The 19,849-nt window shown below is 36.0% G+C and overlaps 2 pseudogenes; both read left to right on the top strand.

Moving 5' to 3' along the window:
* Positions 1-8,159: 8,159 nt before the first annotated feature.
* LOC120338999 (ADP/ATP translocase 3 pseudogene) lies at positions 8,160-9,289 on the top strand (annotated as a pseudogene).
* A 7,372-nt stretch (positions 9,290-16,661) lies between these two features.
* LOC144427359 (ADP/ATP translocase 3 pseudogene) lies at positions 16,662-17,763 on the top strand (annotated as a pseudogene).
* The last annotated feature ends 2,086 nt before the right edge of the window (positions 17,764-19,849 follow it).

Here is a 19,849-nt window from a genome sequence, read left to right on the forward strand (position 1 = left end):
AACAGGATGTCTCCCAAAAATACTCTCAAAATTGGCAACACAAATTTTCCATTGATGACGTATAGGAGGAATTTTCAAAGGGCTAAGTGTTGAGAGGAATCCATCGCATATAAACGTTATATGATTTTTTGAATAGTCTTTGTTGCGAGTTTTTTTTTGAAAATTTTTTTTCCAAACTTCTCTCCCTCTAAATTTTATTTACACAATTTTTCAAAATTGCTTATGTCGTCAATTCCTCTCGATTTGTCTCTTTTACTAATTTTATTATATATGTTAGAAAAGTTGCGATCGCTCTTGAGTTTCCAAAAATATTGGGGTTGTAGTCAAATATGTTCACCATCATGACTATTGCATAGTCAATGTCTGTAGCGAAAGCAATTATTTTTTTACACTAAACCAGTAACAACAGATAGGTGTCGCTGCTTGAAGACCTAACCAGGCCACTCGCGACCACTGTCGCATAATTACGTTACATTCATTAATTAAAAAGTAAAAATTGCAATAAAAATATTTTTCTCATTCCATATCAGTTGATTCCCAAAAGTCAAAGCTCTGTGAATATTTTATCTTCATCGTCGTCAACTCTGAAACCTCCGTTAGTATGTTCTTCCTTTGTTGCCTAAAATGATGTCCGGTTATCACAATCCTCATAACTCTCATTTGTTGAGATGTGGCTTGGGTTTTTATACGTTCCGAAAAACAGTACTTTTTGTCCGATATCTTCAATCCACACGCTTAAATGCGCTATAGTGCCAGCACGCGAATGGAAATCAGAAAATTATGTCGTGCTCACGTTATCGGACTGGTCTTTATCTTCATTGGCTTCATAAAGACCGTTGTGTCCATCGCTCTAATCAATTCCAAATCTTAAAAACCTCCTCAGTTTTTCTTGGAAGCAACTTATTAAAGAGCCAAATATCAAAAAATGGCCTCTCCATCCACCTAAAAAGGCATGCTTTATAATGAAAACTACGACCGGAAGAAATAGCCTGTCCAGCGATTCCATCGGCGTATGTTAATTTGAATAATGTCTCAAAATTATAATTCAGTATTATATTCAATATATCAAAAGTTCACCAAGCCAATGTAAACAGAATCACCAAATGACCATTTTACGTGCGTTTAGAACCAATGACATTTTGTACCTATGCATAATTACTTTCCTCTTACCGCAATTAGACAGGAGACATCCCAAACTTACAGGACAAGGCATTAGAGTCACATTTAAACCATTCACCACAATCTCTACCCGTGATTAGCACTAAGTAATTTATCAAATAAATTTTTAAATATCTATAATGTTTACTTATAGCATCTAACTAAGCGGTTAATAAACTGATAATACTTCTGAAAATGATGCAACTTAGAAGTCCAACTGGGCCGATGTATCATAATGAAATAGAGTAAAAGGAAAAAGCATCTTCATATGCAACATCGTTTTCTGTTTGTTTAATTTCTTCTGTACTTGTTGTAAGCATCGAAGTACTCATATTTGATTGAAATGTGTCATTGCAAGTGTTATTACGATACTTAGTGGAAAGCGGTGAAAGACGAATAAACTCGTTTGAAAACGGGACAGTTTGCATTCCAATAAATAGCCAAGTGGAATATGCAAGTCCACAAACTATTCCGCCTGTAGCACCCTGAAACGGGAATTAAAAATTGAATGAGAGCTGCCTAACTAACAAATAGCCAATCGTCAAGCATATAAAAGTTAAACTGACATTTCCCCATGTCCAATCTTGTGAAAATATCAATTGAACGTCATCTGCCAATTTGAGTCTAGCTAATACAATTCCGTGGGCAAAGGATCACACAAATCTACTAGGACACTATGAGCCATTTTACCCATCCATCTATCTATATCTCCTTTCGAGTCATCTTCCGTAAGCCAAGTTGAAATCTTGGATTGTTGTAAAAAAATCGAATTTTCATAAACCACAAATTTTCATAAACTCACAAATGTTCAGTAAAGATTGACTCGAGAGACAAACCTGTTTTTTTTTTCTAACCTATTTAGAATTGTAAAAATATATAAGTTGGAATTGCGATCCAATATATAAAATATTGAAATAAAACTCACTTTCCAGTTTGCAAATGGAATCTGCATTTTTAAAGTGAATAAGCCCAAAATAGGACCAATCGTGATGGCTAGTAAACTTAAAATTACTTCAAAGAGTTCGGTTACAGAATAGCAATTCTGTAGTTGTTGTCGTGGAGATCCCCTCTGGTGTGGCCTAATTCTTGAATCACGGTTAAATTTAGCACAAAAAGCAAAGCACAAAAATTAGAATACTGAAACGAAGTCTGGGCTTCAGTACTAGACGTTTCCGAGTACTACAGTTTTGTACGCAAGCTGTTTCTATTCTTGTCAGAACGCCTACATTGGGGTGGTCCAAACCCATGCCCGCGGGCCACATGCGGCCCTCGCCTGGGTAGCAGTACTAGACGTTTCCGAGTACTACAGTTTTGCACGCAAGCTGTTTATATTCTTGTCAGATCGCCTACATTGGGGTGGTCCAAACCCATGCCCGCGGGCCACATGTGGCCCTCGCCTGGGTGGCAGTACTAGACGTTTCCGAGTACTACAGTTTTGTACGCAAGCTGTTTCTATTCTTGTCAGAACGCCTACATTGGGGTGGTCCAAACCCATGCCCGCGGGCCACATGTGGCCCTCGCTGCCATCGCGGGAGGGTAAACAAAAAATGGAGCAAAACAAAATTTGGTGTTGTTTGGTCATAAAAATAACTATAAAATAATTTCTGCCGAGTGTGTTTCGTTCTCTATCTAACGTTACGGGTTCTCAACCCATGACTCGACGTTATCAACTTATATTAACAGTAAACATAGAAAGCACCGCACAGTAGAACAGTCAAAATAATACTACCACGTTTTACAAGGATAACCAAGGACATGAAACATGGGTGGCGCTATAGGGTATATTACGTCATATCGTAACATCCCCCTTTTCATAAAAAGTATTAATACATAAATGTTCACGGCACGTATCTATCAGGAGTACGAATGATTCTAGTTCGTGTTCTACGTTGTCTGAAATTCGGAGTCACCGGTCTCTCGCTAGATTCCGCTTCATCTGAACGAGAAGTTTCAGAATTGTTCGCTCCATTTGACGTTAGTTGTGGCTCTGCATGCGAAGATGGTTCATGTTTTATTTCCTTCTCGTCATCGTATGTTGGTCTTAAAAACCATCTATTCCGCCTGTAGTCTCTTCCATCGATATTCACGCGATATGACCTTGGAGACAATTGCTCGGTGCATGTACCAAATCTCCATCTCCCTTTGTTTTCAATAGGTTTCACGAGCACTTTTTTTCCTTTGTGAAGCTTCGAAAGTTGTTTTGTGCCACGATCGTAATATTTCTTAGATCTTGCACGTCTCTGCTCAATTTTCGATTTGACATTTCTCTCAACTTTCAGCGCGAGCAGTTTCTTCGATATTGGAAGAAAACATCTTGTGCGACAGGACATTAGTCTTTGACTAGGTGAACTGTCCATACCATCTGTTGGCGTATTTCTCCATTCGAGTATAGCTTTATATACATCTGAACAGTCTCTACGTGCCTTTTTAATCAGATTCTTTGCTATCTTGACGGCTGATTCGGCTTTACCGTTCGACTTGCTATGCAGCGGAGATGACGTTCGATGCAGAAATTCCCAACTTTTGGCAAATTCTCGAAATTCAGCATTTGCAAATTGTGGACCATCGTCGGAGATCACTGTATCTGGTTTGCCATGTCTGCTGAAATTCTTCTTACAACATTTGATCACCGATCTCGCAGTTGCATTATTCAGTTCGTCGAGTTCCCAGAAATCTCAATAGTAATCGACAGTAATTAAATATTGCTTGTTAAACACAGTAAATAAATCAATTCCTATTTTACCCCATGGCTGGTTAGGAATTTTACTGCTTATTAACGGTTCCCGTTGATTGTCACGTGCATGTTCCATACATACACTACACTGACCAATATAGTCTTTGATTTCTTGGCTCATTCGAGGCCAAAATGCTATATCTCGGGCCTTTCTCAAGCATGATTCAATACCCATGTGACATTCATGAATGAGTTTAGGCATTTCGGGCTTCAGTGTCTTAGGAATTACTATTCTATGGCTTTTGTACAAAACATTGTTTTGGTAGCCAAGTTCATCTGTATAGTTCCAGAATTCTTTCAAGCAATCATCGACTTCACCTTTTGTTTCTGGCCAGCCAACTCTAATTACTTTTTTAAGCATTTGCAATTGCTTATCATTCTGTGTATGATTCCGAATCTGTTTTAGTCGTTCATCTGTGACATATGCATAATCGGCAAAATTTATCTTGTTTAATTCATGTCTAAAGTTCTTTTCTTCGCCAATTTGAAAAATTTCAAAACTGTCTTTTGCGGGTTGGGGTACATTATCATTTGTGCACAACCTAGAGAGTGTATCTGCTATATGCATTTCTCTTCCGGGCTTGTACTGGACTTTTAAATTGTAGTTTTGCAGTCTAAGCAGCATTCGCTGTAATCGTTTGGGTGCTGCTAACAAAGATTTCCGAAAAATAGCATCTAACGGTTTGTGATCACTTTCTACAGTCACTTTTCGACCAAAAATATAATGATCAAATCGTTCGCATCCAAACACGATTGCCAAACATTCTTTTTCAATTTGTGCGTAACGACGCTCTGTTGTCGTCAACGTACGCGAGGCAAAAGTAACAGGCTTACCTTCTTGTAACAGAGTTGCCCCTAATACGACTTCGCTCGCATCACATTGTAAGGTTACCTCTTTTGAAATATCGTATTATTGTAGAATTGGTGCAGTTGTTGCTAACGTCTTGATATTTTCAAACTCATCATCATGCCCTCTCAGCCATTTCCACTTGACATCTTTGTACGTCAATCTACGAAGAGGCTCACAAATTTCTGATAGGTGTGGAAGAAATTAAGCAAGATAATTAACAAATCCTACAACACATTGTACCTGTTGTACATTTATTGATTTGGGCATTTCAATAACACCTTGAATCTTCCGTGGATCTGGTAGATTACCTTTATCAGTCAATAAATGACATAGATATGGAACGGATTTCAGTTTGAACTGGATTTTACTTTTGTTCAATTTCAAATTTCTGCTCCTTACCCTTTCAAAGAGTTTTATTACCTTCGGATCATGATCTCTTACCGCTTCTTCATATGTGTTTCCACTTCCAGCAACGAGTATATCATCGGCAATACATCGTATATCTTCGAGACCTTCCAGAACTTCATTTAGTCGCCTCTGAAATTCTTCCGGAGCTGTCGAAATTCCAAACGGCATGCGTTTCCATCTGTATCTAGAAAATGGAGTTATAAAAGTAGTTAAATAGCTACTTTGTTCGTCAAGCTTGATTTGCCAGAATCCATCTTTCGCATCAAAAACGGAAAAAACTTTGCGTTAGCTAACTCTGGTGAAACATCTCCAATATTTGGAATAGGATAATGAGAACGTCTTAAAGCTTATTTAGGTCTTTTGGGTCCAAGCATATCCGCAATTTACCAGGTTTTTTAACTGCTACCATATTGCTAATCCAGTCGGTAGGTGTGGTAACTTTAGCAATTACCCCTCTATCCTCTAATTCCTTTAGTTTATTCATAAGATCATTGCAAAGGCAACTCTCCGAGGTTGATGCTTTACTGGTAGAGCTTTGGTATCTACGTTTTTTGGTATTTGGTATCAGCGTACTTTTCTGACATATCATCAACAGAAGGATTTTCATGATGTTTAGCTACAATAGATTGTACCGTACCTTGACTTTGAGGTACTTTGACCTGCAAAAGTTCCAACTCTTCACAAGTCTGAGCTGAAAGCAACGGATGTGGGCCTCTTTCCACAACAATGAAAGACAACATGTAATTCTTACCGTTGTGTTGGCATAGAAAGTTACATTGACCAATCGGCTTCAGCAAGCTACCATCATAAAACTTCAGTGTTACACTACTTTCTTGTGAAGCTTGATTTTTTGTGCCTAGGACCTTACAACCATTGAAGCTTATCACATTACTGGTTGAACCGCTATCGAGCATACATTTAAACAAAACTGGTTTTCGACCACCTTTCGCATGTAATTTCAAATTAACAAACCAGCGAACACCTCTAGACTGAATACTTCCAATAGTCTCAAAATTATAAGCTGAGTCGCTTGATTTATTGACATATTTATTAGCAGAGTATAGTTTTCGATTAGTTTGTTTACAAACAACAGCAAAGTGATTTTTCTTATGGCAAGCGTTACACAACACACCATAAGCAGGGCAGAATCGAGTCCCCTTTTTGTGAATTCTGCCACAATATTTGCACGTTATATTTGCTGTATTGTTACCAGTCATTGATCTTCTCCTTTGTTTGTATCCATGCTTCGCTTTCTTCTCTTTATAAAATGTTTCAATTTCTTCATAGTCTTCAGTCTTTTCGATTTTCTTCATTTGTCCATCGGCCATTTCACTACTGCGACACATATCTATTGCAAAATTCAAAGTTAGTTCACGTTTGCGTTCACGTTAGTTCACTCTGCTACCCAACATAATTCTGTCTATTATTAGTTCGTCAGTCATTGGTCCAAATTTACACGTTGATGCTAATTCTCTAAGTTTTGTGACATAATCATCAATTGATTCATCTAGTCTGTGGTCGCATGTTTAAAAAAACATGTCTTTCATATACAACATTTCTAGTAGGTTCGAAGTGTTTATCTAAAGCGCCTAATATAGATTTCACACTTTTTCTATCTTCTTCAGAAATGTCAAGATGTTGGTATATTTTGTAGCAATCTTTACCCATTACCCCAAGTAATGTGGCGACACAAATTCTACCAGACTTTTCTTCTAAGCCAGTTGCTATTTCACAATTCTCCCATTGCGATCGGAAGAAAGACCAATTGGCTGCTGCATTTTTGTCTATTTTCACAGCCAAGGGTGCGGGGATACTATTTGTGGCCATTGAACAGGAAATATGAACGTACCTTGTCGAAGTAAGACTTACTAGTACACTTCATTCCATATGTGTCACAGCTTCTTCATCGAGTCCAGCGTTTATTGTTGAACCGTCACCGCTTCTGACACCATGTTTCGTTCTCCATCTAGCGTTACGGGTTCTCAACACATGACTCGACGTTATCAACTTATATTAACAGTAAACATAGAAAGCACGGCACAGTAGAACAGTCAAAATAATACTACCACGTTTTACAAGGATAACCAAGGACATGAAACATGGGTGGCGCTATAGGGTATATTACGTCATATCGTAACAGGGTGGTTTTTGCAATCAGCCTAAACAGTATTAGAAAAAATGCTGCCTATATGTTAGAAAATTTAGTTATTACCCTCATGTATCTCAAATTTGGTCAAATTCGATATTCAATCAATCTGCAGTTATTTATAAGTTAAACTCTTGTGGCCCGCGAACACGTCAAAAATAATAGTGTGGCACGCGAGGCCATCAACCTTGGACCACCCTGGGGTCCTACAATATACCTTTCCAAACAAGAGTTTCCTGCTCTCATAAAAATAATGAAAAGGAATTAATTGAGGATTTATTTTCAATAATGAGGGGAAGAATGAGGTTATTACTTCGCTTTGTACAACTGCGAACAACGTCCGCATTAGATACATAACGAAATATTGTGTATAAACACGTATATCTTGTAAACATGTGTGTTCATTAGTGAAAACAATACTTCGCCATTCCAAATGTAATTGAAGAAAAGATGTGAAGAAAATTGCAATTATTCAAATGAAGTTGTTCCTAGTTTAGTATATGTTCTATATTCAAAAATATCCTAACATATTATGAATAGTTCGATTTTATCCATACTTTTGGCACTTGATTTTCCAATGGTTTCACAATTAAAGCCATAGAAATACATAAAAAAAAAACGCTGTAGAATACCTATCAATTTATAATAGACAGTTTCTCAGTAGTCCTTAGTTAAGTTATTATAACATTACGCGAAGTGGCAGGTTAATGTCATCAATGTTGCGTATCTAAACTTTATGGTGTCATAACAAATCTAAAGTGTTGAAAACGTTGATTGATATAGATACAAGTAAATTACACTTAGCAATAGGTGTCAAATTGAAGAACTATAAAATCCAATGAGTCGATACAGGGTACAACAGTATAGCTTGCTTCGCCAGAAGAGAAGATACATAAATACACTGCGAAATGCCATTCAAACCAGAAGAATTCGCAAAAGACTTGGCTGTCGGAGGAACAGCAGCAGCAATCTCAAAAACCTTGGTCGCTCCAATCGAACGAGTGAAACTACTTCTGCAAGTTCAACATGTTTCAACACAAATATCAGCTGATGCGAGGTACAAAGGTATTACCGACGCGTTTGTTAGAATTCCAAAGGAACAGGGTTTTCTGTCATTCTGGAGAGGAAATCTCGCGAATGTGATTCGCTACTTTCCGACTCAAGCTCTGAACTTTGCCTTCAAAGACACGTATAAGAAGATCTTTCTTGCAGGAGTTGACAAGAAAACACAATTTGGTAAATATTTTCTAGGTAACCTCGCTTCAGGTGGAGCAGCTGGTGCAACTGGTCTTTGTTTTGTATATCCTCTTGATTTTGCCAGAACAAGATTAGCCGCTGATATCGGTAAAGGAAACTCTAGGCAGTTTACCGGACTTGGAAATTGTTTGGCGACGATTGCAAAGCGAGATGGTGCAAGAGGCCTTTACCAAGGGTTTTTTGTTTCAATTCAAGGAATCATTGTTTATAGAGCAGCCTATTTCGGTACTTACGACACGGCGAAGGGAATGCTACCGGATCCCAAGAACACACCCATAGTTGTTAGCTGGATTATTGCGCAAATTGTAACAACTGGCGCCGGTATCATGTCTTATCCATTTGATACCGTCCGTCGACGCATGATGATGCAATCTGGAAGAGCAATGGAGGATCGTATGTATAAAGGAACTGCTGATTGCTGGCGTAAAATCTACAAAACCGAGGGAGGAAAAGCGTTCTTTAAAGGTGCCTTCTCCAATGTACTTCGTGGCACTGGCGGTGCATTAGTACTTGTCCTGTACGACGAGTTGAAAAGAGTTTTGTTTGGCACATCAGTGCATTTTTAAAATTACGGGACTGTTGCATGTACCTTATATTGTAGTTTTGGTTGGTAATATTCAAATTTTATCTATGATTATATGTATTAGATTATATGTAATTACCATGTATGTTCACATTAATTACACTGATATTGATTTAAACGTGATATTTTAAAATATAATGAATAAAATATTGATTTCGGGCGTATGTGAGATCATATGAAGGAATTAGATATTTCTTACAATTCAGCAATGAATGGGTGTCGTAAATCAAAAGCTCGCCAAAACGGATTAGCGAAAAGTCAACTGGTTGAAATAAAACAACAATAAACCTTAGAAAAATAATATTGATTTGTTCGGCAGTTGAAGAATTTTGTTTTTTTTAACAATATTGCAAAAAGATCCGTAAGTACACATATCCAATAGGAAATATAAAAATAAATTGAGTATTGTATTACATTACCTGAAAAACCTTAATCTCGCTCGAAACGATGGCAATCTAAATCTTTTTAACATTAGCGAATGAAAATACAACCAAATATATCTTGGAGCTGATTGTCATGTATTGAGTGAAGCGCACAATGAACTTAGAAGCAAATTTCGCTAAATAGTAATGCAACTATGATGTATTTGCTAGCTGTAAGGTTCGAAAAAATAAAACATTATGTTCAACAATATGAGCACACCAGATGCTGACTCAGCCACTCAAAATAAGTCTTCGCTACAATGCATAACACTTTAATTTATCAAATGATCAAAACAACGATAACATTATCGGCTACTCTAGCGTATTTATTGATTATACCAAAACTTGTTTCTTACCTAACTCAAAAGCAAGAGCTGGTGCGAGCTGGTGCATACAACACAATTGTAGGAATGAACATCAACGGTAAATTGTACCAATCGGTTGAACCTTAAATTCAAATACTGACAATCTAGAATTTTTTTCATTGTTAGAGACATTTGGAAATTGACAAGCAATATAAAATAAAAATAAAATATGGTACATAGTTACTTCATGAATGCTTGTAATTCCACAATTGTAGCACGTTGGCAAAAATATAAGTGAGGTCAACAACGGCGATATGATGATGCTCATTATTTTCCTTTTGAAATAAAATAAAAACATTATTGTCGTTTACTAAAAATATATAAAATTATTTATTAACCAATTTAATGTTCAATAAAATACCATTCAAGTTTCATATTTTTTTACCACATTACCATGGAACCGTACAAATATATCTCAGCTGGAAATGTCAAAAGATTCAAAGCCGATTCGTAAGTTACCAATAAAGAAATTTCAACTGCTGGAAGTAATGCCATTGATCTGTAAAAGTTATAATCGAATAATTTCCATATGGAGGCAGCAATTTAGGATTTGTATTTATCTACTTATTTAGAGAAACCCAGCGTTAGATCGGTTACGATTCCAGTTCAAAGACATATAAAATTCAGTAAACCTTACCTATTGCCTCCATTATTACAGCTTGTTCTCCAAATCCCATGAAAAGAGTGTGGGGGAAATACAAATTAGAGCTAGGGCCTGTTAGTTTGGACAAAATAATCACCTCGTGAAATTTTTAATGACCTTTTTATTTCTCAGAGTGCCTACCAATTCACCAATCTCAATTAGCTGCACTTGTCATCTATGAACATTGGCAAGTACGGAATAGTTAGGTCACACTTTCCGTATTCTCAAAATCGCCTACTCCTAATCGCCTAAATATTAATTAGAACTACTGATTACAAAATCGCTTACTAATATCAATTAGAACCAATACTTGTTTAATTATATGCCTTAGTTAGCTATTTCAGCTGGAATGAATAATCTCATCATACATTCGGTGAATCCCCCTTCTAGTAAACGGGATTCCGTCAGAACATTGACCCACCCTTTTGAACGTTCTATCTTGTGGTATACTGTAAGATTTCTAATTCATTTTCAAAAATAGATTTTCACTCACTTTGTAGCATTCAAAAAATCGCTTGCAGATTTACCACTACGACCTTTGTAAGTGCATTACACTCCAATTACAAATGTGAAACCCAGCATTATTTTGAATAAGACACAATCAATGTAGAAAATGGCTGCATCGGCCATGTTTGCACTTCAAAGTATTTAAATAGGAAATACATGAGACATCATAAAATATTAAACTTTTTTATCTAAAGTTATATAAGCCATTCTACATAAAACTTTTAAATAATGATTTATTCTCACTATATACCAATTAATTTTACCAATGTATTTCCCATTTGCAAAACGTTATCATTCACGTGTTCGGATAAATATACCTGATGAATACTAAATCTAAAATTTTACTGAGTACGGTGAATACAAAAAGAACATTCATCAAGAAAAATTCCAATAAAATACAGACATCTACAGACGTACTTCAATACCATGGAAGACGTACACCCACCTAGTGGATTGTTAAGCACGTATAATATGGGCATCGATCGCGTGTAAAGGAAGCACTACCTCCGGAAAAATTCTACCAATACAAAACGTATAAGGAAGACTTGCACCTAAGGTGGCAATACTTTAAGCTGGGCATAACATAACCATCTAGGCACAAGATTCGAATACAGACCCCGTATCTGTCAAACTCTAATGTAGAGTGATTTGTATATAAACCATTTTTAACTGCATATTTTTTTTTCTTTTGTGCATACATTTGTTCTGGTTAAATAAATTAAATATCAAGAAAAAAAATAAAAATACAGACATCTGCAAATAACTTTTTATTATTCCTTCCAATATTGAAACTTAATTTCAATAGTGTATAAAAAGTAATTGAAATTCCATTAAAACTGAAATTGGATTATACTCAAAACAGGGTTACAAGGCAGACAAATAGCAAAAAAAAAAACGAAACACAGAAGCAAAACACTGGGAAATATTAACCACGTGGAGAAATTTGTTTTAATATATGACCGGAATTTCTTGATGTAACTTTGAAAATTACACATTCAGGTTTGACATACATGATCCGATAGTGCATAGAAAAGACAAATACACAATCACGTTTTTGCGGATAATTTTTTACATTTTGTATGTAGCTCATCTGGTATGGCATTGTTAATGCTTCGTCTTCTTGGTAGTCGTGGGTAAGGGACATAGTTGTAGGCGCTCGTATTTTTGATAGCATATATCTTGCTATAACCAACCGCTTCCTCGAGCCGGGTAAAGCTGTGCCTATTTATGCATATGTTCAGTTGTGCGCCAAATTGTTACTCAATGCCTGGGAACAGAAATACGGACATTATACGCCCCTCTAGATGAATTGGTTGGCTGAAAACAACGTGCATGGTTACTATTATCATGAACGTGAATGAAGTATTGAGAATATATAGAAGATACTCAGTTCTGTACTTCACTTCTTCATATTATTACGCAGTCTCCGTTGGCGGCTCGCTCATTTTGGCTAGGGCAAAGTTTTAACAGATCCCTAAGCCCCAGCTGTTTGAAAACAAGTTCGACTCCTGACTGAAAGAAATCTTAACTCCTAAATCCAGTCACCAACCCTCACTAGAAGACCAAATTTGGATCTAAAAATTGACATGTGACGATCTTGACTTGAGTACGCTTTGTTATAGACCGGCAGAATCGTGGCCGAAGATTGTTTTGAGACATAAAGTTTTTTTTTATTGTTTAGATCAGCGGTTCCCAAACTATGGGTCTTAAGGAATCAAAACAAAAGGAATCTTAGTGGGTCGTGAAAAGATGTAGAAAACTTTGATTGATTATACTAGGTATTAGGATCGGTGCCGACTCGAATACGTAAGAAAAAATAAAAATTAAATTGAATTTAAATTCTAATCTATGAAAGTTTCCTTTTTACGATCTTCTCAGAGGAACAAAATTTGCTACACAAAGAATGACCATGTGAATTTTTTGCGCATAGCAGTTTTGTACACTGTACAGCACTTCTTACAGTGTTTCCCCGAAATTCAGACAGGATTTAGATTTATTTCGAAGAATAACACTAGTTTTGGAAGAGGCCTTTTGGGTTCTTTATCAAAAATAGAATTACATTGTAGAAAATTTTAATTTTAATTCAAAATTTTTTAATGAATATTATATAAACACCGGCATCCCTTGTTTTTATCCTATACAAAAATCAAGTGACAAATATCATAATTGTGATTGTGACATCACACAATCTTGAATAGTGGTGTGATCCTGACATTACCTCAGGTAATTGAACTTTTCCTCTCCCACACATTTTAAATTTATTTTATTGGTAGGGTTTAATTGAAATCATTTTAAAAATTCGAATTAGGTCTTTTTTTCAAGCCAGGTCTTATTTTCGAGGAAACACGGTAGTTTTGCGATGATTAGCCATTGCTGTGTTCTGTTTTATGTCAATTTGTTTCCTCCATCAATGTTTTATTAATTTATTGAAGTTAAATGGGTCGACATAAGCTGTGGTAATAATTAGTGGGTCGCAACTCTAAAAAGTTTGGGAACCACTGGTTTAGATATAATGTCGATGACATAAATAATGATACTCAGGTGGGTGTGGAGTATATATTATTGAGCATTTTTTTCCAAGTGGATTTTAAGGCTCTACGGAAGTATTATCACCAAGATGACGCAGATCCTGAAACCTAACCTGGTACATATGAAATGTTCAGGTTGTGCGCCATCTTGGTACGAATACTTCGGCAGCACCTTTTTGGTAAAAACAATTATTTCTTAACTACATGGGTTAGTTTCGAATACATAGTAACATTGAATCTCCTTACAATGTCAGAAATTCAGTTTTAGTAGAAAAAATGGTAGTTAATTTCACTAATATAAGCCAAGATTCATCGACAGCATCTACCCATGCGCTCTTCAAACTACATTTGTGTTGCCGCGGGCATTTCGTTTTCCTGTTTAAAGCTTCGGGACTTGCGAAATATTTTATTAGTTGAAAAGGATTGGAATATTCGACTTCGTCTTTCGCTCCGAACAAGGCCATGTAAAACCGTCCACTGGTATCTAACGATGTGTAACGTATTTTCTTTTGGAAGAACCGCAACATTTCAGGTTCAGCATTGACTTTGACCAAATTAATATATCCTTGTGGAGATATCCTTGAGGGTATGCGTATGCAAAACCGAGATGTGCACCTGTTATGCCAACATAGTTGAGTCAAACATTTTGATCACTAGTACATCACACATATTTTCCTGAGTGCTTCGGTTGTACGTGGAAATGCGCAATGCTCAAATTCCACTTGTTTATTGACCTATATGTTTTTGACGAGCTTTTGTGTATGATTTCATTCCATAGAATTTGTATGCTGTTCTAAAGAATAATAGTTTTAGCTTTTTAACAATGCCGAATTATATAATCACATTCATTTAAACCGCGTGTTGGGAGTAAGTTTTGTAATATTGCGTGTTGGTTGTTTTCAATTGGTTTATTGATATCTATCATTTGACATCCTTAAATCGGTGATGTCAGTAAATCTTTAATACAAAAAGATCAGTATTATCTGCAATAAAAACAGCAGTACCCACTACCCACTCAAATGGCAACTGGGGGATGGATACTCATATTATCTGCTCCATCCCGTGGCGTTACAATATGAAACCTGCCTCTTACCAGTTTACATGAGTGCCAATTGGTATCTAAGCTCAGCCAGAGACAAAAAGTTTTCAAAAATTTCTGCCTCTGGCAATCGCTGCGTATATTTAAGGGAGAAGTTCTGTGGCATGGGTATCGAATGAAGGAAACATGGGAGTATTTTTTCTACTTCTCTACTACTCTCAAACCTTGACATTTTGTGAAAACTTTTTTCCATTCAACCTTTTTTTGAAACATCCCCAACAATCACAATTTATCCTCATTAAACTTCCGGAACAAACACATAAAATCATCAACAGATGCATATCACCAAGTCGTAAGTAGATATTGCTGAATTGATCTTTATTTTACCATTTTACATGTAACGTTTTTTGGTAAACCTGTTATCTATCGTAAATACGTATAATGTATGCTATACATTTGACAATGTTGTAGTGTAACTTTTTTGGCCTCACTTTTTTGATAATTGTAGTTAGATCTCTTGGGGCTCTGTCAAATAAATTTACATACAATTATTGGTTGTGAGTTGCAAAACATGATCATGTTGTTGGAATAACTTGGCATTTTACCACCCGTATATCATGCATTGTCGAGAATATTAATGAAATCATAAAATCTAAAACCCGTTTCCGTAAATTTTTTGTTGTAGCTGAATTCGAGGGACAGCATGACAACAGGCAAGAGAAGCACGGTCGCTTCTTTTAGTTTATGGCATGGTGCAACAAGATGGCGCACAACCTGAACATAGTAGGTGTACCAGGTTAGAATTCAGGTTGTGCGCCATTATGGTGCACAGATTTGACGAAAAACACTAATACAAATATCGAGCCGTAAAAAAATTGCTCAAGGCTTTAAACTCATGGTTCAAACTCAAAACCATGTAGAAAATATAGGCAATGACCCCAAGATGAATAATCACAAATGGAAAAAACTTTATGTCTGAAAACAAGGTTGGGCCCAAAAAGGCCCCTTATCTGCCGGACTATAATGCGATTTCAGTTGTTGAAAATTTCGACTTCGATTGCCACCGTCAGATAAATTTGAAATTCAAACTCACCGAATTTTGAAATTACGACTTTCAGCTTTATGGAGATGGTTACGATTCTCGCTACTGGCAATGTGGAAACTTAAAAATCCGCGCCCCTGATTTAGAAGCCACATTTAGTTGTCTTGAAGAGCATAATATGTATGTCGTTAAATTGGGTGAGTTGCTAAAATTCGCTTTCAGTTTAGGGGCAAGATTATAAAAATATCCAGTAAGAGGATATGCAGACTATCACCACAATATGGTAGTTGATCGTATTGAGTCTATTTTATTATTATTATGATGGTTAGTATCTTAAGGACAGACTATATACTACTGTGTGCAAGCAACATTTCAAAATCCACTTACTAAGAAAAATAACAATTATTTCCATTTTTCATCTATTGTGCAATCGCCCAAACAACCACATTTATCAAGCACGAGTTTCCAACTGTGCCGGTTTAGACTGTCCGTGAACTAAGGACAGCATATTTCCAGTGGCTTGTCAGAGATATTCACCGACATCTGTTTAGTAAACATGTTTTCCGCGATTACACTTGAACTTTACTCGTGACCAGTGATTTCCCTTCACGGGACCGCTACAACTCAAGAATCATGGGTAAAACGAAAAACGGCATTGAGTTTCTTATTGAAATACCATTGGCAGCTGATTTCTTGATGATCTCACAATAAAAGTCATATAAATCCATATAACAAACGCTGTAGAATACCTATCAATTTTATATTTTTCATTTAATTCTAATAGATGATTTCTCAGTAGTCCTTCGTTTACTTATAACATTACTCTAGGTTTAAGGTCATCAATTTTGCACTTTATAGTGTCATAACAAATCTGAAGTGTTGAAAACGTTCAATGATATATATACACACACACAAATAAATGTCACTTGGCAATAGGTGTCAAATTAAAGACCTATAAAATCTCGTTGTTGATACAGGGTCCAGTATATCTTGCTTCGCCAGAAGAGAAGACACTGAAATACACTGCGAAATGCCTTTCAAACCAGAAGAATTTGCAAAAGACTTGGCTGTCGGAGGAACAGCAGCAGCAATCTCAAAAACCTTGGTCGCTCCAATCGAACGAGTAAAACTACTTCTGCAAGTTCAACATGTTTCAACACAAATATCAGCTGATGCGAGGTACAAAGGTATAATCGACGCCTTTGTTAGAATTCCAAAGGAACAGGGTTTTCTGTCATTCTGGAGAGGAAATCTCGCGAATGTGATTCGCTACTTTCCGACTCAAGCTCTGAATTTTGCCTTCAAAGACACGTATAAGAAGATCTTTCTTGCAGGAGTTGACAAGAAAACACAATTTAGTAAATATTTTCTAGGTAACCTCGCTTCAGGTGGAGCAGCTGGTGCAACTGGTCTTTGTTTTGTATATCCTCTTGATTTTGCCAGAACAAGATTAGCCGCTGATATTGGTAAAGGCAACTCTAGGCAATTTACCGGACTTGGAAATTGTTTGGCGACGATTGCAAAGCGAGATGGTGCAAGAGGCCTTTACCAAGGGTTTTTTGTTTCAATTCAAGGAATCATTGTTTATAGAGCAGCCTATTTCGGTACTTACGACACGGCGAAGGGAATGCTCCCGGATCCCAAGAATACGCCCATTGTTGTAAGCTGGATGATCGCCCAAATTGTAACAACTGGCGCCGGTATCATGTCTTATCCATTTGATACCGTCCGTCGACGCATGATGATGCAATCCGGAAGAGCAATGGAGGATCGTATGTATAAAGGAACTGTTGATTGCTGGCGTAAAATCTACAAAACTGAGGGAGGAAAAGCGTTCTTCAAAGGTGCCTTCTCCAATGTACTTCGTGGCACTGGTGGTGCATTAGTACTTGTCCTGTACGACGAGTTGAAAAGAGTTCTGTTTGGCACATCAGTGCATTCTTAAAAATATGGAACTGTTGCATGTACCTTCTGTTGTAGTTTTGGTTGGTAATATTCAAATTTATCTATAAAACATTATATGTAATTATTATTTAGTGGTATTTTAAAATGTAATGAATAAAACATGGATTTTGGGCGTATGCGCGATCATATGAATGAATCAGATATTTCTTACAATTCAGCAATGGATGGGTGTCGTAAACAAAAGCTCGCCAAAACGAGTTAGCGAAAAATCACGTGGTTGAATATTTGAAACCAGGAAATTTGAAATAAAACAACAATAAACTTTGGAAAAATAATATTGATTTGTTCGGCAGTTGAAGAATTTGTTTTTCTAACAATATTGAAAAAATATCCGTATATACATATCCACATATGCACTAGGAAATATAAAAATAAATTGAGTATTGTATTACATTACCTGAAAAACCTTAATCTCGCTCGAAACGATGATAATCTGAATATTTTTAGCATTAGCGAATGAAAATACAACCAAATATGCCTTGGAGCTAATTGTGCTGTTATGAGTAGAGCGCACAGTTAACTTTGTAGCAAATTTCCCCAAATAGTAATGCAATTATGATGTATTTGCTAGCTGTAAGGTTCGAAAAATTAAACATTATGTTTAACAATATGAGCACATCAGATGCTGGTATTGGATAGTATGAAAATACTTGTATTATCACAAAGCCGTTAAGAACGTAGTTAGTAATCGTTGGAATTGCTAATCAACTATTTGTATAATCATTAAAGTATTAAACTTTGTCAATAAGTACGATTTTTTTATTTAAATAAATTGCATTTCATTTTTAATGCCAAATATTAATCCAGATTCTCGCGCAAGTTTCAAGATGTCTCAATGTTTTATCCGGATGCTGTCGATTAGGATATTGTTTATAACACACGAGGGAGTTCACGTTGATGCAGGTGAATGGCATAGACGTTTGTCGCATTAGCATTGTGCTATATTTAAATTAAAATGTTGGGATGGAAAGAAATATGTTTGTTTGTAAATTGACGGAACGCACGCTATTCGAGCATGACCATTAAAAAAAGTACTGAAAGAGCAAAAAGTAAACAAACTGTACAAACTCGGAAAAAGAACAAACTGTTCAATTTTTCATAGATTTCATAATCTTTTCATAAGATATTGGAACATCATAAAAATATCAAAGTCTTTTGTGAAGATTTGTGTATATATATTCTAAAATTTTCAGTTCATTAGATGATTTTAAAGAATGTAAAAATATGTATACTATCAATTTTTTATAATTGCTACTGTGTGGTGTACATAGTAAAAACAAGTCCAGTGATAACGATCCTCGTCCACAAGTGTTATCCACTCACTCAAAAATAGTCAATGAGATTGGAATAAGTTATAGGAGAATATCTGGATCCTGAAGTAAAATCATTACAAACTCTAAAAAATTAAATATGTTTCATTCGAATTTTCACCGATAAAAATATTTACTACTTCAAAATTTATGTTTCATCAAAATGAGATCTCAATCAGGGTTTTTGCGACTTTTATGAATGCAGTGAATGAATTGCAGTATTATCACCTTCCTACAAATATATATTCTACAATAGGATTATTTGATTGCATATTATTTTTGCATTGCACTATTCCGTTACTGATATTCTATAATGCGACGATCATCCGACATACTTTTTCAAGTGTGTAGATAGGTATAGGTGGGAATGCGCGAATATATCTAAGAATCGCTGATATTGGTTTGCAATGAGATGAAATCCCATCTTGGCATTTCTGCCTCTCGCAATTGCTGCGTATATTTATCGGAGAAGTTCTGTGGCGTGGTTATCAAAAAAAGAACACATGGGAGTATTTTTTCTACTTCTCTACTACTCTCAAACCTTGACGACATTTTGTAAAAACTTTTTTCCATTCAACCTTTTTTTGAAACATCCCCAACAATCACAATTTATCCTGTCATTAAACTTCCGGAACAAACACATAAAATCATCAACAGATACATATCACCAAGTCGTAAGTAGATATTGCTGAATTGATCTTTATTTTACCATTTTACATGTAACGTTTTTTGGTAAACCTGTTATCTATCGTAAATACGTATAATGTATGCTATACATTTGACTATGTTGTAGTGTAACTTTTTTGGCCTCACTTTTTTGATAATTGTAGTTAGATCTCTTGGGGCTCTGTCAAATAAATTTACATACAATTATTTGTTGTGAGTTGCAAAA

Source organism: Styela clava, chromosome 9 (assembly GCF_964204865.1).
Source record: "Styela clava chromosome 9, kaStyClav1.hap1.2, whole genome shotgun sequence".
Lineage (NCBI taxonomy): Eukaryota > Metazoa > Chordata > Ascidiacea > Stolidobranchia > Styelidae > Styela > Styela clava.